Genomic DNA, 24,135 nt, shown 5'->3' with positions numbered 1-24,135 from the left:
CAACATATGCCAACAAAATCTAGTGTTATGATTTTGTGGTTGACTATTTTATGTTCCTACATTTCAGTTTCATGTTTATGCTTCTGGTGGTTTAAAGTTAAGTCTAAAAATTTGCTAACTGGTAGATCACTGATTCCAATAATTGGTATTAGAGAATATTTCCTCTAAGGAAACTTAACCACTTGAGGAAGATCCAGGAGATTGACTCAATGGATTTCGGTTTTTAGAGATGGCTCAGTGTGTCACTTGAGGATCTTGATATAGCAAGAAATGAGATCAATTTCTTGAAAAGAAATTTGAATGTTGCTAATGATTTCATTAACGACTTGAAGGATCAAGTGAACACTTCAAGAGACAAAAGGAAATAATTGATGGACACGTTGATGGAGAAAGAAGATCAAATCATGGAAAATCAAGGTAAAGCTGATGAAGTAGACAAGCTTGAAAGAGAGAATGTTACATTGAAGAATGAGATGCAATCCATTGTGATGAAGCTGACTAAGAAAATTGAGGATTGGAATAAAAATGAAAAAAATATGACATAATCATTGAAGGAAAGAGTTGGTGAATTCTTTAGGCTTATCTATGAGAATGATCAATTGAATCTTGAGTTGACATAGTCAAGGAATAATGGTCAAGAACTTGAAAGACAAATTGTTGCCTTAAGGGATGAACTTGATACTACTAATCATTACAAAGACAAATTCAAAGCTATCTCAGAAAGGCTTGATGAGATGCTGGAAAGTCAGAGACATGGAAAGGACATGCGAGGACTTGGATTTGAGAAAGGAGAATCCTCTGGATCTGGACAAAGTAATACAATCTGGATCTGGACAAAGTAATGCAAAACCTGTTGGTATTTTGGTATGGTTTTGTCATTGATGTCAACACCTACTAAAACTCTAGCACTTTGGAGATCCAGCAAACATTCACCAGCAAGCAAGTGAATTTTGCACAGTCACCGGTATATGGTACACCGACAGGATATAATGACCTCCGACACTTTGAATGGCATGGAAAACACTTGGTAATGTTGAAGACATGATTTGGACATCTTGTCTTGGAGAATTGGTTATTGGTATATTCATATTTGCATATTTGATGTTACTGGCAAATACGTCCAGGTTATGCACCGACATGTTTATCTTTTCCAGATCAGCACGAAACACTATGGAGATGATTAATTATTGTTGTAAATGTACTAAGCCGACATGTTGAATCGGTTATTGCATCGGATATTGTATTGTTTGTAAAATGTTTTTATTGTAATATCTTGTAGAGCCGACCTACTAAAATTGGTCTTAGGTTATGGTATAAATGTAAGATCTTATTTGTAAGATCATATGTAGAATGCGAAAAAGGATTGTGTGAAGGTATATGCGAGAATAAGCAGAGATATACACACAGACACCATTTGAATATTGAAGGAAGGTTTTTGAGAAGACAATCAGAACTACACTGATATCGAATCCAACTGTAGTCAGTGTGACTCCCATTTTGTGATTGAGCAGTGAGCTCTAGGCGCTTGGCCTTTCTGCATGTGCAGACCCCATTTGTATACACTTACTATCTGCAGTAGTATCATCTGATTGTGGGTAAGGTTTCCCACCATGGTTTTTCCCCTTACAGGGTTTCCACATACGAATATTGGTGTTATGTGTTGTGGATGACTTTTTCTTTTTTGTTTCTTTTTGTATATTAGACTAGTTTACCGGTATTAAGCATTAAGTTGGTTAAGTTATTTTTGGTTTGAATTTATTAGACAACTAATTCACCCCCCCTCTTAGTTGTCTCTGGGACCTAATAATTGGTATCAGAGCTTAGTCCTCTTTTGTAGAAGTTTAATAGCTTGAGGAGATCCAATGTCTACTAACTATTTCAGGAAGGACAGTCCTAAACTTGATGGAACCAACTATGGCATATGGAAGATCAGAATGGAGACACATTTAAATTGCATTGGGAAGGACATCTGGGATGTTACAAAGAATGGTTATACTACTCCTACTCAGAGTTAGCCCAATCCACCCAACTTAACTAAAGATGAGGAAAATGATTGCAAAGCAAGAGAAGCACTTTTGAGCGCATTATCTGATCAACAAATCATGGGACTATCGAATAGGTCTACTACTAAAGATATTTGGGATCATTTGGAAACAATGAATGAAGGAGATTCTACAGTCAAAATTGCAAAACTCGAAAGCTTCCAGGTCAGGTATGAACATCTACAAATGGAAGAAGATGAAAGGATTTATGCTTTTATGAAAAGAGTAAATGAGATTGTTTTGGGTATTAAATGTTGTGGAGGAACCTTAAGTGAGGATGAAATTGTTTCAAAAGTTTTAAGAGGATTTCCACCGACATATAAAATGAAAGTCACTACTATAAATGAGTTAAGAACAATGCTTAATACATCAGTAACTAGGGATACATTATTTGGAAAACTTTCAGCTTTTGAAATTGAAGAATTTGGTCCTGTTGCTACTATAAAGACAGATTTAGCCTTTAAAGCATCAACATCATCTACACCATCATTTGACAAATATGATTGGAAATCCTTTTATATAAGAGAACTTGAAGAAAGCAGGAAAGAAAATGAAAAACTTGAAGCACTATTTGTAAGGAAAATGCCTAAAGGTCCAGTTGGAAGTAAGTATGAAGGTAAAGCACCCTTTAATTGTTTTAACTGCAATAAGATTGGTCATATGGCTTCAAGATGCCCTGATAGACATGGTAGACTAAGAGAAGAACCTAGAAGTGATAGTTCTGATACTTAATATAAGTACAGATCCAATAGCCAACAAGATGAGAGGGGGGGGGTGAATCATACAAACTTAATCTTCCATAAAAACATCAGATTCAACCTCGGTAACATATACTTCAGGAATATAACCAAAACTGCTAAACATGCAAACTCAAAAGCATATAAACATCATAGCCTCATAACACTAGATTTAACGTGGAAACCCAAATAGGGAAAAACCACTATGGGATTTCAGACCCACTAAAAAATATACTCTTCTAGAGTATGCTCGATTAAAAGAAAATCCATTTAAAGATTACAAACACATTGCTAGATGTGACCCAGTTAAGGGATTTCCCTCAGATCTGTTAGGATCTTCACTTTGTTAGAAGTGACCTTGTTAAAGGATTTCAAACACTCAATCAAAATGTCACCTTGCTAGAGGGTTTTACAAATAAGACTGTTAAGTCCACTCGGTTAAGAGATTTTCTGTCACTTTCACAAAATAACAGTAATAAAAATCTATTTGCAACTTCACATCTAAAATGCTAAAGCAAATTCTTATTTGCTCAATACAATCTAGACATAGAACTAATTTTGTCCATCTGTTGGGCTTCTATACTCTGTTAATCAAACAGGTCTTCAAGCTTCTATGCTCGGTAATCACTATGTAGCATCCCTGTGCATACATTTTCCCGCATACATTGTTTATCAATAGTTCCCTATTTATAAACAATTAGCTAACTGCTTAATCTCCTTGATCACATTTCCCATGATCAATCATAGCCATCAAATCTTCAAACTTTGACTAGGTTCAATGTATCCTTTGATCTAAAAACATTTTACCCTGCCTTGGAACTTGCATATATTTATTGGAACTTGTGCTAGGGTATTGCGGTTCAATCTAAACTATAGATCTCCATGCCGATTTTCCTTTTCCATAGATTCATTAACAAACTTCATTTACGGCATACCAATCATTTAATCAGTTCCAACTCATCAGCTTCCTTTATTAAATAACGCATGTAACCATTTAATGTATTCTATTATAGCTCGGTTAAAACTTAGTAAATACTAAACTTCACTCGGTAGACATTCTAACTTCATTAATCGATAGCGATAACCTTAGGGTTTACTGACTAGGTTCCTTAGGGTTTACCAACTAGGTTCTTTGCTTGGTAACATAGTATAGTATTAACCTTACAATTTAAAATATATGTATGATGTTAAAACAATCTAAACATCATGATCTTATCATTGTCTAACTTGGTAATAGTTGCCCATTGAATACATTATTCATCCCCTTATTCATCATATTCTTTCTGTGCCTTTTACCGACATCTTTATATTCTTCAAATCATACTTCTCAAGATATAGCAACATCATATTGAATTAGAAAACCAATTTCTTGACATCAATGACAAAATAATAATATCAAGACAGTAAACATCCTTAATCAGTTATATCCATAATCATCAACAACCTTCTCAATATCCTTATTGAAATGCCAACAATCTTCCATTGTCTGTTATAATGCCAAATGCTAACAATCTCCCCCTTTGGCATTGATGGCAAAACCAATTGATTTGACCTTAAAAAAGATTCGGATTGCTATGATTTTGAAATGCTGAAATGCTCTCCCCCATACATTAGACTTCTCCTATTTTCTTTAGTCTTTTCAATCAGTCTTCAGTCTTCTCCCCTTTCTCAGTTTTCTCCCCCTTTGACAACAATACCAAAAAGTAAAGAACTAAAACATAATTTCTTCATGTATGAAGTGAATTCCTGCTGTAATGTGTCAATACAGTCTCGGTCAGAGCATTTTGTATTCAATTCATGTTCCCTGTATTGTTTCCTATATTATTTCCTGTACACCTTTAGAAAACATCCTAAAGTGTGTAAATCAACATCAAATCCTGAAAAGATATTCGATAGAGTCATCGAATTGATGCTTTCACTTAACTTGATCAGTGAGTAGAAGATAGGGGTAGTACCCATAACTTACTTTTGAGATATTCAAAAGTGTCCCTTGGTAGTGGCTTGGTGAAGATATCTGCTATTTGTTCCTTTGTGCTAATATACTCCAACACCACTTTCTTCTCTTGAGCTTCTTCTCTAAGATAATGATATTTCATAAAGATGTGCTTTGTCTTAGAGTGCATAAGAGGATTTTTTGAAATGTTAATGGCACTAGTATTATCACAGAATATAGTTACTGGCTCGGTAACTTTCTCATTTATACCTTCCAATAGTTGTTTGATCCATGCAACGTTGGTACAATTCAATGCTATAGCAACGTATTCAGCTTCTGTTGTTGATTGTGAAACACATCCTTGTTTCTTGCTAAGCCAACTCACTAGTCTTACTCCTAAAAAGAAAGCTCCTCCACTTGTGCTTTTTCTATAATCAATGTTGCCTGCCCAATCAACATCAGTATAAAATTTTAAATCAAAATCATTTCCTTTCTGATATACTAAGCCATAATCCTCTGTGCCTTTCAAGTATCTAAAAATTCTTTTGATTGCTGTCATGTGTGTTTCCTTAGGATCTACAGAGAATCTTGCAACTATACCTACTGCATGTGCTATGTCTGGTCTACTGTGAACAACATATTGTAGCTTTCCAATCATGGATCGATAAAGTGTCTCATCAACAGATGTAGATTCATCATTCTTTGATAATTTACAGTTGGTAGTCATAGGAGTACTTACTAGTTTTGAATCCTCCATTCCAAATTTCTTCAAGATTTCATTTATGTACTTGGATTGAGTAATGAAAATCTCATTTTTCATTTGCAGTATCTGTAAACCTATAAAATACTTTATCTCAGTGATTAATGACATCTCAAATTCTTTGCTCATTTCATTTCCAAAGTTCTTACATAGAGAGTCTTTTCCACAGAATATAATATCATCAACAAATATGCCTGAGATCAGTATTCCATTTTCATGATCCTTCATGTACATATTGTTGTTCTCACTTGTCCTTATAAAACCAATCTTAATCAAATAAGAGTGCAATCTTTCATACCATGCTCTAGGTGCTTGTTTCAGACCATATAATGCTTTATTCAATTTACATACCTGATCTGTATTCTTGTCTTCAACAAATCCTTCAGGTTGTTCAATAAAAACTTCTTCTTCTAATATTCCATTCAGAAATGCGAATTTGACATCCATTTGATATACCTTGAAGTTTTTGAAAGCAACATATGCCAACAATGTTCTTACTCCTTCAAGTCTAGCAACAGGTGCAAAAGTTTCACCATAATCAATTCCATCTTCTTGAGCATAACCTTTGCAAACTAGTCTTGCTTTGTTTCGAATGACCTCTCCTTTTTCATTTAGCTTGTTTCTGATAATCCACTTTATATCAATTACATTTTTGTCCTTCGGTCTTGGGATTAGTGTCCATGTGTCATTCTTCTTGATTTGATCAATCTCTTATGTCATTGCATTTACCCAATCTTCACTGTTAAATGCCTCTTTCACTATTCTCGGTTCAAATTCAGATATCAAACATGTGTTCTGTCTTAGTTTGTTCCTTGTGATCACTGGATCATCCTTATCTCCTATAATCTAACTTGGTGCATGATATCTTTTGACATACTTGGCTAATATAGGCTTGGTAGGCTCTGTATGATCTTCTTCATCACTCGGTAACTAGATATTTTCTTTATTTTCTTAATAGTCTTCTCGGTAAGACTTGTTGGTTGAACATAGACAAATTCATCATAGTCTTCTAGTTCCTTGAAATTTCCTTCATTATTTCTTTCTGCAAATTCATCATAGTCTTCTAGTTCCTTGAAATTTCCTTCATTATTTCTTTCTGCAAATTCATCAATTTTCACATTTCCACTTTCTACTATTTTGTTAGATGATTTGATCAGACATTTAAATGCTTTGCTTCTAGAAGAATAACCTAGAAATGTTCATTTTTCACTCTTCTGATCAAACTTGTCATTTCTATCATCTTTGTGTACATAGCATCTACTTCCAAAGATTTTAAAATAAATTACATTAGGTATCTTATCATACCAGATTTCATATGGTGTCCTCAAAGTACCTTTCTTCAGTTCTACTCAGTTGAAGGTGTAAACAACTATGCTTATTGCTTCTCTCCAAAATGTTTATGGCACTTTCTTTTCAATCATTAGGGTTCTAGCACAATCCACAATAGATCTATTTCTTCTCTCAGCTATTCCATTCTGCTGTGGATTTCTCGGTGCAGAGACTTGTCTTTTAATACCATGATTATTGCAGAATAAGTTGAATTCATCAGATGTGAACTCTCCTCCTCTATCTGATCTAAGATATTTCAGTTGTCTTCCTATTTCATTTTCAACTCTTTCCTTGTACCATTTAAACATTTGAAAATCTTCTGATTTTTCTTTTAAAAACATTACTGACATCATCCTTGAATAATCATCCACAAATAATATGAAATATTTATCATCATAATAACTTTGAACTTTCATAGGACAACAAAGATCAGTGTGCACAAGATCTAAAATTCCCTTAGAAGTGTAAGACTTACTTGTAAATCTTGATCTTGTCATGTTACCCATCTGGCATCCTTGGCACATAACATTCTTAGGTTTTTCAAGACTCGATAGAACTCTTACTCGGTGCTTCTTGCTTATTTTGTTTAGATTATCAAAATTTACATGACAAAACCTTTTATGCCATAACCAGGTATCATCTATCTTTGCATACAAACACTTGTTCCAACTTGAGTCAAGGTGAAATGTGTTACCTTTTGTTTGTGTCCTAGTAGCAGCTAACTTTCCATTCTTGTCATGAACTTTGACAATTCCCTTCTAAAATTCTATTCGGTAACCTATGTTGTTTAGCTGTGCTACACTCAACAAATTGTATTTCAAACCTTCAACCCAATAAACATCATTGCATATTGCATTGTCAAGAAGTTTTATAGATCCTTTACCTTTCACCGGACATGATGCATCATTACCAAATCTAACATAGCCTCCATCATAATCTTCTAGCATAACAAACTTGTGTTTATCACCTATCATATGATGTGAGCATCCACTATCTATGATCCAAGAATCATTAGTATTTATGTGAGATATTAGGGCTTTTTCTTCATACCTTTCTTCATCTGATCCATCTTTGATAGCCACATAAACTACTTCCTCTGTATTAGTTTCATTTGATTTATCATCATTGGATTCCTCATCAGCTATTAAGCATGTCTTTCTATCTCTTCTTTTGAAGTCTCGGTGTCCTCTGTAATGATTTTCTTTCTGTCCATCATCTCGATAATCTCTCTTTTCAATAGAATCTTTGTTAGGACAGTTATAAGCCATATGTCCTATTTTATCACAATTGAAACATTTCAAAGTTAGTTTTCCTTTTTGCTTACCTTTGCCTCTTGGTAACCTTTTGGCTAATAGTGCTTCAAACACTTCCTTCTTTCTGATTTCCTCATACAGTTTGTGTACTTCTTCCATGTTCTTACGAAATCTTTCACTTGGTCCACTATGATCTCCTTCAAAGTACTTATACTTTCTTTCATTGTAATCATTAGATTCATCAAGATGAAAAGAACTAAATGCAGATTCAACTTTATTTATCGAAGATCCACTGTTATCAAAGTTACTTAACTCAAATTCATGTAGCCTACCAATAGTAGCATCTAAAGAAACTGGCATATTAGGTACAAACCTCAATTCATTGATTGTAGAGTCTCAGATTGCATAAGATGGTAGAAGGGTTCTTAACAACTTACTTGTTATATCCTTTTCTTCAATAGTTCCACCTGCTCCTTTGATTTGATTGAAAATCTCCTTTAGTCTTGTACTATACTGAGTTATGTTCTCACCTTCATTCGTCCTCATAGATTCATGTTGTCCTCTTAGACTATCTACTTTTTCTCTTTGAACATGTTCATCTCCTCCATATACTGATATGAGCTTATTCCACATAGCCTTTGCATCATTGTAACCTTCTAGATCATTAAACTCTAAATCAGTCAATGCATATGTTATTTCAATCATTGCTTGGATATGTTCTTGCTTTGCCTTGATCTCTTCCATTGTTACTGGATAGGTGCTCGGTGTGATGAAATCATTCTCCAGATAATATACAACATATTCTCCAACTCCTGATAGGTGCAACTTCATCCTTTTCTGCCATGTAGAGAAATTGACTTGTTCAGCTTCGATGCATCCCTCTTATACATCTTTGGATCTTTAACTCAAGTGCCTTTAAAATTTTCTTCCAGAGTCCAAAGCTCTGATACTAATTGATAGTTCTGATACTTAATATAATTACAGATGCAATAGCCAACAAGATGAGAGGTGGGGGATGAATCATACAAACTTAATCTTCCATAAAAACATCAGATTTAACCTCGGTAAGATATACTTCAGTAATATAACCAAAACTGCTAAACATGCAAACTCAAAAGCATATAAACATCATAAACCTCATAACACTAGATTTAACGTGGAAATCCAAATAGGGAAAAACCACTATGGGATTTCGGACCACTAAGAAATATACTCTTCTAGAGTATGCTCGGTTAAAAGCAAATCATGTTATATATTACAAACACATTGCTAGATGTGACCCAGTTAAGGGATTTCCCTCAGATCTGTTAGGATCTTCACCCTGTTAGAAGTGACCTTGTTAAAGGATTTCAAACACTCAATCAGAATGTCACCTTGCTAGAGGGTTTTACAAATAAGACTGTTAAGTCCACTTGGTTAAGAGATTTTTTGTCACTTTCACAAAATAACAGTAATAAAAATCTATCTGCAACTTCACATCTAAAATGTTAAAGCAGATTCTTATTTGCTCAATACAATCTAGACATAGAACTAATCTTGTCCATCTGTTGGGCTTCTATACTCTGTTATTCAACCAAGTCTTCCAGCTTCTGTGCCCGATAATCACTATGTAGCATCCCTGTGCATATATTTGCCAGCATACATTGTTTATCAATAGTTAACTATTTATAAACAATTAGCTAACCGCTTAATCTCCTTGATCACATTTCCCATGATCAATCATAGCCATCAGATCTTCAAACTTTGACCAGGTTCAATGTATCCTTTGATCTGAAAATGTTTTACCCTGCCTTGGAACTTGCATATATTTATTGGAACTTGTGCTAGGGCACTGTGGTTCAATCTGAACTGTAGATCTTCATGTTGATTTTCCTTTGCCATAGATTCATTAACAAACTTCATTTATGGCATACTAATCATTTAATAAATTCCAGCTCATCAGCTTCCTTCATTAAATAATGCATGTAACCATTTAATGTATTCTGTTATAGCTCGGTTACAACTCAGTAAATACTAAACTTCACTTGGTAGACATTCTGCCTTCATTAACCGATAGCGATAACCTTAGGGTTTACCGACTAGGTTCCTTAGGGTTTACTGACTAGGTTCTTTGCTTGGTAACATAGTATAGTATTAACCTTATAATTTACAACATATGTATGATGTTAAAACAATCTAAACATCATGATCTTATCATTGTCTGACTCGGTAATAGTTGCCCATTGAATACATTATTCATCCCCTTATTCATCATATTCTTTCTGTGTCTTTTACCAACCTCTTTATATTCTTCAAATCATACTTCTCAAGATATGGCAACATCATACTGAATTAGAAAATCAATTTCTTGACATCAATGACAAAATAATAATATCAAGACAGTAAACATCCTTAATCAGTTAAATCTGTTGTTCACCAAAAGTGATAACCCAAGACACCTACAAATCTATCTATGAGATAGCCGATCTCAATCAATGAAACACCTCAGGGCTTGGACAACATAACATGGGATCCTAATGATCCTCTTGCACTTTAGGTTCTGCTAGACCTAGGAGGGGACACCCTTTTGATGCATTAAATACAACAATCACAAACATAAGACTACATCAGCAATAAGCAGACAAACCATTCCACAAGCTCACCAAATTAGGTAACACGTACAGATGGGCTGGATCTTATACAAATAATAGGTGAAACAGAGCTTTGGAAGGATAGAACATTAAACCCTAAACATAAAGGGAAATAGATTTATCTTTTAAATTGCTTGATCTAAAAAACATCTTCAAACTTGCAACACCAATGCCTTATCCAAGGGCAACAGAGTCACTCATTAAACTATAAATGAAAGGTTATACTGCAAATCCATCTTCATTACTAAATATTCATACATGTAATGCCTTGCATAAATGCATTACTCATCTCATTCACAGAAAATATCAAATCCAGAAACTATATTCCATTATTCGTGATCTATTACAGAATTTAAATTCTTCCTTGAAGAATCCCTGCAAACAATCACAATTACCTCCTTGAGATAACAAATCTTAGCCTCCTTGAGGATCTAATATTGAATATAATGAAAATACAAATCCAGAGACAACTTTTGTGTGAATTTGTGCATGCCTTACATACACAAGAACCTGCAACTAAGAACACCTATATCAAGGAATTGAACTCCATTACTGAAAGGATAGCCTTGCTCTGTACAATCTTGAAGAATACTCAGAATTGGAAGCCATGAAAAAATAGAGCCATTCTCCAAATTTCTGGAACCATTACAACTGAGAAGAATTGGGAATAAAAAGAGGGAAGAAAATCAAATCTACAACTGAATTGCCAAGTGTCTCCTCTCTAATTGAATTTCACTCCCGTGGAAACTTCTTCCAAAATATCCCACATTTGTCAAAATTAATCCCATAATCAGATTCCTCACTCTGAGAGCTTTCCGAAAACATATAAGACTTTATACTTTGGCCAAAAATTGAGCCCTGGGCGAATTAATCCTCAACATGGACCCATCATTTAAATTTTTCGAATTTCTCCATAGTTTAAACTATATCATTTACAATTTTAATTTTGATTTTTTGCTCTGAATGTGCTCTGACGCATCGCCACGTGGTGGCCTCTGATTGGTTGATAGAGTTGACTGGACGCCACCTGGGTTGACACTTCATCATCGCCATGTCATCTGCTTTCTCACTGCCACTTGGCCGCCACGTGTACACCACCTCAGCGCCACATCATCGCCACCTCATTGGGCCCGCCTCCTGGACATCTGATTGTACCTGCCACATGTACGCCACCTGGACTTCGCCATTTTGCAGGGTTTAATGAGAGTGCATCTTTGGGTCATGAAATCGCGCAGGCCGTCAATCTTGATCTAACATGCTCACTGGTTAACCTGCTGCATTTTCGCCATTTCGCAGGCTCTAATGGGCATGCATCTTGCCTTCACGAAACTGCGCACACCTTGATCCATCTCGAACCTTCTCACTCGTTAACCTGGCCTTTCTTTGCAAAATTCTACTTGTCTGCCTCGGGAAGCGTACCTACATGGGGTCCACCTGGGAGCCGCTCAATCACCTCCTCCATCGCCTCAGGATCCGTGCTTGTGCATGGGCCCACCTTGGGCGCCCATAGGCACCATCTGACAAAATCCTTTATGGCTTAGAAATTATAGATGGGTTTGTTTTTGCTTATAAACATTATAAAATTCCCTTCCACAGTCAATGTGAGATATTGCTATTTTGCCTGTAGCTGTGTTTTGAAGCTTTCTTTCTGGGTTTTAGTGGCTGCCAATTGGGTCTACGAAAACTTGAAAGGTCCTTCTTCTTATTTCACGCCATCTGCACTCGCTTGGAGGGCTCACGTGGAGGGAGGATGTTGTTGTTTGCATTTTGCTTAATGTTTTCTATGGTGTTTTCAACAGTTACAGTAGAGAGGGAGTGTTGGCAAAATGACACGAAGTTTGGATTTAATTTGAAGTTTAATGCTGCTGCTAACATCTCTCAAGATGCCCCTTTACATGCCACACCACGTGAGCTTTGGAATTTGCATGTGATTGTTGTTTATAAAACAAAATGCCCACTCCACATTGGCATTAATTTGTCTCTGTTTGCATTTTCTCAAAACTCCAGTGCTGCTCCTCCACCATTTAATTTGCTTGAAGGTTTCTATAACTTTCCTTTTACCAGCCACACTAGAACACATTGCTGGCATTGCATTTGATTTCAAATTTCCCCCACCAAAAACTCCATGCAAATAGTCAAACTGCTGTTTTCATTGGCTGGAAGTTTCATTTTTTATTTTTTTTAAGTTTCACTCACCTCTCGTGAAGGAGGGAGGACTGGCAAAAGGCACTAGAGTTGGGCTTTACACCAGGTAATTGCATTTTTGTTTTAAACCTCCCCACTCTCCATACAGGGGCTTCATTAATTTCCACTTGGGGAGAGGAGTATACTGAAAGATTGTAAAGTCTGGGCTTTACATCAGCCAAAGGCAAATTTTGAAAGCTTTAAAAAAATATTGAATTTCTTCCATACTTCACCTCAAATGCAGCTGCATCTGCTATTATTGCATTTTCTTGATTTGTACATGCTTGGGTTAACCACCATGGAGAGGGATATTGCTACCATTTTGACTTGGCGATGCATCTGCTGGAGCCTTCCATTGGTCAATAGAGGAACAAGATTCATTTGTTCTTTCCAGTTCCTCTCCTCCTCTTGTTTGCTCGTTCTTCCTATAAATGTTTCTCTTTTATTATTAAATCATATAACATATGATTTAAAACAACAATTCAAAGCTTTGCTTGAAAAAAAAAAACATGAAGTGGCCAGCCAAGTCGGGCCCCAAAGTGGGTCTAACTAAAAAAAATTTCGTTTTCATGCAACTGACCTTCAGAATGCTTCAGGAACTTTAAACATACCTCTAGAAATGATCGGCATCATTTTCAGATCATTAATCCACATTTTACAACATTCAGGCGATTACGCCACAATTTTCGCATTTAATCGTGAAGACGTAATTTTCAAACCTATCAAAACACCTTTATGGAGCTCACCATCTGATAGGCGTGTACTCTGATATACAAGGATGACTTCTACCAAACGGTTTCTCAAGACGAGTCTCGAGCAAATAGATATTAATTTTCGAAAATGCCTAATTGGCTTTGTCGACACTGCGGACCTAATGAAGTCAATGTCCTGGCAACACATGACGCCTTTCTCAAAAATATCAAACGACCTCCGTGGGTTCTCAAATTCGGAACATAGGTACCTTAAAGTACATATTAAATCTTTGAATTCTCAGTTCAATAACTAGACTGACAAGAAGCAAACAGTGCATTCACAAAAATGGCTACATTAACTGATATAGCAATGGAAGTGCAGATAACTGAAAATGATGGCTAAATGAATCCTTTTGAAAACCGATCAAACAGATTGATAAATGCTTGAAATTTTAAACATAGCTTATCATTTATACCAGTAATAACCCAGAGAAAACATTCTGACATGACGCTTACTGGGGCAACTTTTACACTTATGCGAAACAGGGCTCCGACTAGCTATTGAAACAGGAACTTGCCAAAACACACAAACTGCAAACGGATTTGGCTAAGAAAATTAAACAAATGGATTCGTTAAAACTTGAAATTTTGCAGGCTGACTCACATTTATGCATAGGATTGAATCCAATTTGAATTTCATCATGACGATCAACAGGGAAAAAGATGTAATCGCTCAAAGAAGGCTACTCAATAAAATCTACATTTGTGCCTAAAATGCACTTCCAGCTCACCCCTCAAAATGGGTACCTCATAAACTTATCCAAACTAAATTCTGAAAGTTGCACATTATTGCATAGGCCAAATGAAAGGTGTAGGACATGAATCCCGAGCCTTACCCTCTAAAGATCAACTGGCTCCATTTTACCCTCTCGCAAACTAGGCCCTTCTCATTTAGGTATGCAGAGCAAATTTTTGAAATGGGCCTCTAAACTTGACTCAATTTTGATGAGTCCCAACAGTGGCTCTGACTGGGGATGGTTGATTGTGAGATCAACACAAGAATCCAGATATCTTTGGTTAAGTAGACCATCCAAAAGACGGATCATTCTTCTCTTCTCATCTCATTTCAAAAATAAGGCATCCTTATTCTACCCAAACAGCAGGGCACTTTATTGAAAACCACACAACTGAAAACAAAGCGACTGTACAAAATATACAACTTATAAATGGCACAGGGCCATCAAAACTGAAATCAATTCTTACCTCTGTCAAAAACATGATTTTCTTTTCCACAAACCGGAGGTAAGTTGAGATCATCATTCTAATCTGCCTGATCAAAAACACTTCCACTTCTAATCAGCTGGTCATATAAAGCATAATCATCAACATGTTTATAATCATGATATCTCTGAAAATCAAACACACGCTGAGAGGGTTGGTCACTAGGTAAGCAAAGAGTGCCATATTTTTTACCATTACTTCTCTGCTGAAACGAGAAGTAATCCGACTACCTCTAAAAGTTGGGAATATCAGACAGATCCTTATTGCTAGTTTGCTGAAATAATAAACACTCTTTCACAATAATATTCTGCAAACTAGAGAGGAAAACTTCCTCATAACATGACTGCACTTCAACTTGCTGATCACAATTTCTATCAGCATTTTGCACACATGAAAATACATGATTTTTACTTGCCAATGGTTCATTTCCTCCTTGCAAATCTGAGAAAAACACCTCTGATCTATCATGTCTTCTAAAAGGTAGATCCTCATAATGCATATCAAAGCCAGAATTCATATTAACATATGAATCTTCATTATCATACTTATCAACCATATATGCATTATCATTGTGTCTATCAAACATAGGAAAAGAATCAACATCATATGTATCATTTTTTACACCCTCAAAAACATCATCAGAATCAAAACATATACTGAGTGGGTATGAAAGATTGGGCACATTTTTGAATCCATGTCTCTGAAAATCAAAAGCTAAGAGTTCTGAAATTTGCTCACTACTTAGTGAACTTCCTTCATTTTCATTTTCCTTGGCTTCATCCTCTGAGTTGTAAACATTATCCCAATCTGATAAAGGTATTGGATCTGCAGTGCTCATGTCCCTATGCACATTTATTTCATCATCACAACAACTTGCATATGCATCATATCCTTTATCACGCTGCTCATAATGTGTTGCTACATGTTGCAACATAGTTTCATAACTAGGGTTGCAAACATCTTGTGGATTGAAATCAACAACAAGGTGATCTACATCATTAGCATCTGAAACCTCAACGGACTCATAATTAGCTGAACAATCATTGTTCTCATAAATTTCTTCTCGCTCTGAATACACATCTGAACTTTCATGCTGAGAATAATCACACTCAGCATCATAGGAGGTACATCCACTCACGGATTCATCTCCCTCGCTATCCTCAATCTTGTGTACATTTTCAGATTTCATTCTTTCAATCTCATATATCCTTTATTTTATACATGCAACACTCTCTTCTCTGAAGGCAGTAGACCAATTAACTGAGTTAGGCTCATAAAGCTCTAAGAATATCTCAATTAAAATAGACTCAGGGGGTCTATTATCAGTTGAAAGCTCATTCAATGCAGCTAAAAATATTTCATAGAAGACATATGATGATTCTCCTTTACTTCTTAGCCCTACTTTCACTTTTAACAACTAGACAAATCTCTCTTGGATCATTTGAAGACATTTTTCAATTTCTGTATTGATCTCTTTCAAATTTGACAAAGGATTCATGGATCTAGGAACTACATCTAGATCCATTAGGTTTTATAACAATCACTGAACCATTATTTTTTGACCATGCATCTTATTGTGTCATAAATTCATTCCAAAACATATGCAGTCACTAATTTTCGGAATCATACACACTTCTCACCATATTTCTGACTAAAAACTTATTTCAATGAAGTATGTAAATTGTAAATTTCTTTTCCTTTTAATGGTGACTTTTTCACTTCATGAGGAACATGAATTGTCTCACTAATACTTTGAGGAATACTTGGAGTAAATTTGTTGCTGCTATTGTTGCTCTGATATTCGGTAAGATCTCTCTGAGATCTTCTAACATTATACACTGATCTTTGTATAGAGTCGCTACCTCCTTCATGGAGGAAAATATCTTCAATAGATTCTTTGGGATCTACAATCATAAAACCCCAAGCAGCTGCTAAATTTTTTATGTAAGTTCACCAAATATTTGAAAACTTTTACCACAATGAACACTGGTGCAGAGATCTTTCAGAGTCGCCACTCACTGTTGTGAGAATTTATAAAATCATTTGTAGAACATGAATAGATCTGAACTCACACAAAGATAAAAGGACAACAAGTTTTACACACTTGGCACATAACACTACTAGGCACATCACTACAGATCTGAAAATGCTTTCAGATTTATAATACTTTTATGACTCTTTCCTCAAATGGATATGGCACAACTCTGGGATTCAATTCAACATGGGTTATTATAACACTTCCCCAACAGAGTCGCCATTTTTGTTGTGGTGACTCGGATGGTATAATCTCAACCTTATATGAATTAATTCTTACTTAACCAGAGGCTCTTGACAGTTCATTTACTCCCCAATAGAGTCACCATTTTTGTTGTTCACCAAAAGTGATAACCCAAGACACCTGCAAATCTATCTATGAGATAGCCAATCTCAATCAATGAAACACCTCAGGGCTTGGACAACATAACATAGGATCCTAATGATCCTCCCGCACCTTAGGTTCTGCTAGACCTAGGAGGGGACACCCTTTTGATGCATTAAATACAGCAATCATAAACATAAGACTGCATCAACAATAAGCAGACAAACCATTCCACAAGCTCACCAAATTAGGTAACAGATACAAATGGGCTAGATCTTATACAAATAATAGGTGAAATAGAGCTTTGGAAGGATAGAACATTAACCCCTAAACATAAAGGGAGATAGATTTATCTTTTAAATTGCTTGATCTGAAAAACATCCCCAAACTTGCAAGACCAATGCCTTATCCAAGGGCAATAGAGTCACTCATTAAACTATAAATGAAAGGTTATACTTCAAATCCATCTTCATTACTAAATATTCATGCATTTAATGCCTTGCATAAATGCATTACTCAGCTCATTAACAAAAAATATCAAATCTAGAAACTATATTCCATTATTCGTGATCTATTACAGAATTTAAATTCTTCCTTGAAGAATCCCTGCAAACAATCACAATTACCTCCTTGAGATAACAAATCTTAGCCTCCTTGAGGATTTGATATTGAATATAATGAAAATACAAATCCAGAGACAACTTCTGTGTGAATTTTTGCATGCCTTACATACACAAGAACCTGCAACTAAGAACACCTATATCAAGGAATTGAACTCCATTACTAAAAGGATAGCCCTGCTCTATACAATCTTGAAGAATACTCAGAATTGGAAGCCATGAAAAAATGGAGCCATTCTCCAAATTTCTTGAACCATTACAACTGAGAAGAATTGGGAATAAAAAGAGGAGGGAAGAAAATCAAATCTGCAACTGAATTGCCAGGTGTCTCCTCTCTAACTGAATTTCACTCCCATGGAAACTTCTTCCAAAATATCCCACATTTGTCAAAATTAACCCCATAATCGAATTTCTCACTCCAAGAGCTTTCTGAAAACATATAACACTTTATACTTTGGCCAAAAATTGAGCCCTAGGCGAATTAATCCTCAACATGGACCCATCATTTAAATTTTTCGAATTTCTCCATAGTTTAAACTATATCATTTACAATTTTAATTTTGATTTTTTGCTCTGAATGTGCTCTGACGCCTTGCCACGTGGCGGCCTCCGATTGGTTGATAGAGTTGACCGGACGCCACCTGGGATGACACTTCATCACTGCTATGTCATCTGCTTTCTCACTACCACTTGGCTGCCACGTGTACACCACCTAAGCGCCATGTCATCACCACCCAGGCGCCACCTCACCGGGCCCGCCTGCTGGACATCTGACTCTACCCACCACATGTACACTACCTGGACTTCGCCATTTCGCGGGGTTTAACGAGCATGCATCTTTGGGTCGCGAAATTGCGCAAGCCGTTGATTTTGATCTAACATGCTCACTAGTTAACCTGCTGCATTTTCACCATTTTAATTACACCATTTCGCAGGCTCTAATGGGCGTGCATCTTGCCTTCGCGAAACTGCGTGCACCGTTGATCCATCTTGAACCTGCTCACTCGTTAACTTGGCCTTTCTTTGCAAAATTTTGCCTGTCTGCCTCGGGAAGTGTGCCTACATGGGGTCCACTTGGGAACCGCTCAATCACCTCCTCCATCACCTCGGGATCCATGCTTGTGCGTGGGCTTGCCTTGGGCACCCATAGGCAGCATCCATCAAAAGCCTTTATGGCTTAGTTATTATAGATGAGTTTGTTTTTGCTTTTAAACATTATAAAATTCCCTTCCATAGTCAATGTGGGATATTGCTATTTTGCTTCTACCTGTATTTTGAAGCTTTCTTTCTAGGTTTTAATGGCTGCCAATTGGGTCTACTGAAACTTGAAAGTTCCTTCTTCTTATTTCACGCCATCTGCACTCGCTTGGAGGGCTCACGTGGAGGGAGGATGCTGTTGTTTGCATTTTGTTTAATGTTTTCTATGGTCTTTTCAACAGTTATAGCAGAGAGGGAGTGTTGGCAAAATGGAACGAAGTTTGGATTTAATTTGAAGTTTAATGCTGCTGCTAACATCTCTCAAGATGCCCCTTTACATGCCACACCACGTGAGCTTTGGAATTTGCATGTGACTGTTGTTTATAAAACAAAATGCCCACTCCACATTGGCATTAATTTGTCTTTGTTTGCATTTTCTCAAAACTCCAGCGCTGCTCCTCCACCATTTAATTTGCTTGAAGGTTTCTATAACTTTCCTTTTACCAGCCACACTAGAAGACATTGCTGGCATTGCATTTGATTTCAAATTTCCCCCGCCAAAAACTCCATGCAAATAGTCAAACTGCTGTTTGCATTGGCTGGAAGTTTCATTTTTTAATTTTTTTAAGTTTCACTCACCTCTCGTGAAGGAGGGAGGACTGGCAAAAGGCAATAGAGTTGGGCTTTACACCAGGTAATTGTATTTTTGTTTTAAACCTCCCCACTCTCGATATAGGGGCTTCATTAATTTCCACTTGGGGAGAGGAGTATGCTAAAAGATTGTAAAGTCTGGGCTTTACATCAGCCAAAAGCAAATTTTGAAAGCTTTAAAAAAATATTGAATTTCTTCCATAATTCACCTCAAATGCAGCTACATCTGCTATTATTGCATTTGCTTTATTTGTACATGCTTGGGTTAACCACCATGGAGACGGATATTGCTACCATTTTGACTTGGCGATGCATCTGGTGGAGCCTTCCATCGGTCAATAGATGAACAAGATTCATTTGTTCTTTCTAGTTCCTCTCCTCCTCTTGTTTGCTCGTTATTCCTCTAAATTTTTCTCTTTTATTATTAAATCATATGACATATGATTTAAAACAACAATTCAAAGCTTTGCCTGAAAAAAAAAACATGTAGTGGCCGGCCAAGTCGGGCCCCAAAGTGGGTCTGACTAAATTTTTTTTTCGTTTTCATGCAACTGACCTTTGGAATGCTTCAGGAACTTTAAACACACCTCTGGAAATGATCGGCATCATTTTCAGATCATTAGTCCGCATTTTACAACCTTCAAGTGATTACGCCACAATTTTCGCATTTAATCGCGAAGACGTAATTTTCAAACCTATCAAAACACCTTTCTGGAACTCGCTATCTGACAGACGTGTACTCTGATATACAAGGATGACTTCTACCAGATAGTTTCTCAAGATGATTCGTGAGTGAAGAGATATTAATTTTTGAAAATGCCCAACTGGCTTTGTCAACACTGCGGACCTGATGAAGCCAATGTCCTGGCAACACATGACGCCTTTCTTAAAAATATCAAACGACCTCCGTGGGTCCTCAAATTCGAAACATAGGTACCTTAAAGTACATATTAAATCTTTGAATTCTCAGTTTGATCACCAAGCTGACAGGATGCAAACGGTGCGTTCACAAAAATGGCTACATTAACTGATATAGCAATGGAAGTGCGGATAACTGAAAATGATGGCTAAATGAATCCTTTTGAAAACCGATCAAACGGATTGATAAAGGCTTGAAATTTTAAATGTATCTCATCATTTATACCAGTAATAACCTAGAGCAAACATTCTGACATGACGCTTACTGGGGCAAATTTTACACTTATGCGAAACAGGGCTCCGACTAGCTGTCGAAATAGGGACTTGCCAAAACACACAAATTGCAAATGGATTTGGCTATGAAAACTGAGCAAATGGATTTGTTAGAACTTTAAATTTTGTAGGCTGACTCACATTTATGCATAGGATTGAATCCAATTTGAATTTCATCATGACAATCAACAGGGCAAAAGATGTAATCGCTCAAAGAAGGCTACTCAATAAAATCAGCATTTGTGCCTAAAATGCACTTCCAACTCACCCCTCAAAATGGGTACCTCATAAACTTATCCAAACTGAATTCTGAAAGTTTCACATCATTTCATATGCCAAATGAAATTTGTAGGACATGAATCCCGAGCCTTACCCTCTGAAGATCAACTGGCTCCAGTTTACCCTCTCGCAAACTAGGCCCTTCAAATTGACTCATTTAGGTATGCAAAGCAAATTTTTGAAATGGGCCTCTAAACTTGACTCAATTTTGATGAGTCCCAACAATATCCATAATCATCAACAACCTTCTCAATATCCTTATTGAAATGCCAACAATCTTCCATTGTCTGTTATAATGCCAAATGCTAACAAGAAGAACAAACAAGCCTAACCCTGAATATTAGATATACATATTTAAGAAGAATAAAGACAAAACTTGTTACATTGTTGATGAAGGAGTGATTGATGATTCTGATGAGGATCCGGCAGACAATGGATGAGTTTTTGTTGCTATAACTAAAGATCAATCAGCATCTACTGCTCAACGGGTAGAACATGTCTTGGTAGCTAAAGTTGAAGTAAAGGATGAGTGGATCGTTGATTTAGGATGCTCACATCATATGTCAGGAGACAAAGGTAAATTCTTGAACTTTCAAGAATACAATGGAGGCTTAGTGAGATTTGGAGATGGCAAAGCTTGTTTGATCAAAGGTAAGGGTACAATATCTCTTGATGGTAAGCATAATACTGATAATGTTTACTATGTTGAAGGATTAAAACATAATCTTTTGAGTGTTGGTCAACTAGTTGAGAAAGGATTTTAGTTACAATTCAAAAATGGAAAATGGAAAATCATGAATAGAACTGGTTTGGAAATTGCAACCGGTAATCAGACTAGAAGAAATACCTTTCATTTGAATAACAGTGAAAAGACATGCTTGATTGCACATATTGATGAAAGTTGGCTATGGCATAAGAGACTCTGTCAAGTAAACTTTGATTGCATGGTGAAAATCAACACTATTAAGGCAGTTAGAGATTTACCTAAAAATGTCAAACCTCACAATACAGTATGTAAGGAATGTCAATTTGGAAAACAAGTTAGAGCTAGTTTCAAAAGTATTCTAGAAAAATCCAATAATGCTTTTGATTTAATTCATACCGATTTATGTGGTCCAGCTAGAACTAAAAGCTAACAAGGTGATAGATATTTCATGCTAATCATTGATGACTATTCTAGAATGTGTAGGGTTACTTTTCTCAGAGAAAAATCAGAAGCACTTGGAAAGTTTAAACTATTCAAAGCAATGGTAGAAAATGAAAATGGTAAGAAAATCAAATGTCTAAGAACAGATCAAGGAGGAGAATTTACATCTAATAAATTTAATACATTTTGTGAAGTAAATGGAATCAAAAGACAGCTATCAGCACCTCGAACACCACATTAGAATGGAGTCGTTGAAAGGTAAAATAGAACTATCTTAGATGCAACAAGAAGTATGTTATTAGAAGCAAACCTACCACATGTATATTGGAGAGAGGCAATTAGTACAACAGTCTATACATTCAACAAAGTTCACTTCAAAGTTGAAACCGGTAAGACCCCTCATGAACTATGGTTTGGTATTACTCCTACTCTTAAATATTTTAGAATTTTTGGAAGTAAATGTTATATCAGAAGAGATGAGTATATTGGAAAATTTGATCCTAGAAGTGATGAAGGAATATTTCTTGGTTATTCATCTAAGAGGAAGGCATATAGATGTTTTAACAAAAGATTGCAGAAAATTGTTGAAAGTACAAATGTAAAGATTGATGAACAATTCAGAGGAACTTCAAGGTATATAGACTCTGAACCAGCAACATAAATTTTCACAAATGTGTTGGCATTATAACAGACAAAAAGAGATTGTTGGCATTTCAATAAGGATATTGAGAAGGTTGTTGATGATTATGGATATAATTGATTAAGGATGTTTACTGTCTTAATATTATTATTTTGTCATTGATGTCAAGAAATTGATTTTCTAATTCAGTATGATGTTGCCATATCTTAAGAAGTATGATTTGGTGAGTATAAAGATGTCGGTAAATGACACAGAAAGAATGTGATGAATAAGGGAAGGAATAAGTTATTCAATGGGCAACTATTACTGAGTTAGACAATGATGAGATCATGATGTTTAGATTGTTTTGATATCCTACATATGTTGTTGATTGTAAGGTTGATACTATACTATGTTACTGAGCAAAGAACCTAGTCGGTAAACCCTAAGGAACCTGGTCGATAAACCCTAAGGTTATCACTATCGATTAATGAAGGCAGAATGTCTACCGAGTGAAGTTTAGTATTTACCGAGTTACAACCGAGTAATAACAAAATGCATTGAATGAATAAAAGCATTATTTAATGAAGGAAGCTGATTGGTATGTCGTGAATGAAGTTTGTTAAGAATCTATGGCAAAGGAAGATCGACAGGAAGATCTATAACTTAGATTGAACCGCAATACCCTAGCATAAGTTCCAAGAAATGAATGCAAGTTCCAAGGTGGGGTAAAACATTTTCAGATCGAAGGATACATTGAACCTAGTCAAGTTTGAAGATCTGATGGCTATGATTGATCATGGGAAATGTGATCAAGGAGATTCAGCAGTTGGCAAATTGTTTATAAATAAGGAACTATTGATAAACAATGTATGTGGGCAAGTGTATGCAAAGGGATGCTACATAGTGATTACCGAGCATGGAAGCTTGAAGACCTCTTTGAATAACATAGTATAGAGCCCAGTAGATGGACAAGATAAGTCCTATTGTATTGAGAAAATAAAAATCTGCTTTAGCATTTTAGATGTGAAGTTGTAGATAGATTTTTATTACTGTTATTTTGTGAAGTGACAGAAAATCTCTTAACCGAGTGGACTTAACAGTCTTAATTGTAAAACCCTCTAGCAAGGTGACATTCTGATTGAGTGTTTGAAATCCTTTAACAAGGTCACTTCTAACAAGGTGAAGATCCCAACAAATCTCAGGGAAATCCCTTAACAGGGTCACATCT

The sequence above is a fragment of the Cryptomeria japonica genome, chromosome 7 (genome assembly GCF_030272615.1).
Source record: "Cryptomeria japonica chromosome 7, Sugi_1.0, whole genome shotgun sequence".
NCBI classification, from domain to species: domain Eukaryota; kingdom Viridiplantae; phylum Streptophyta; class Pinopsida; order Cupressales; family Cupressaceae; genus Cryptomeria; species Cryptomeria japonica.
This window is presented reverse-complemented; position numbering follows the sequence as displayed.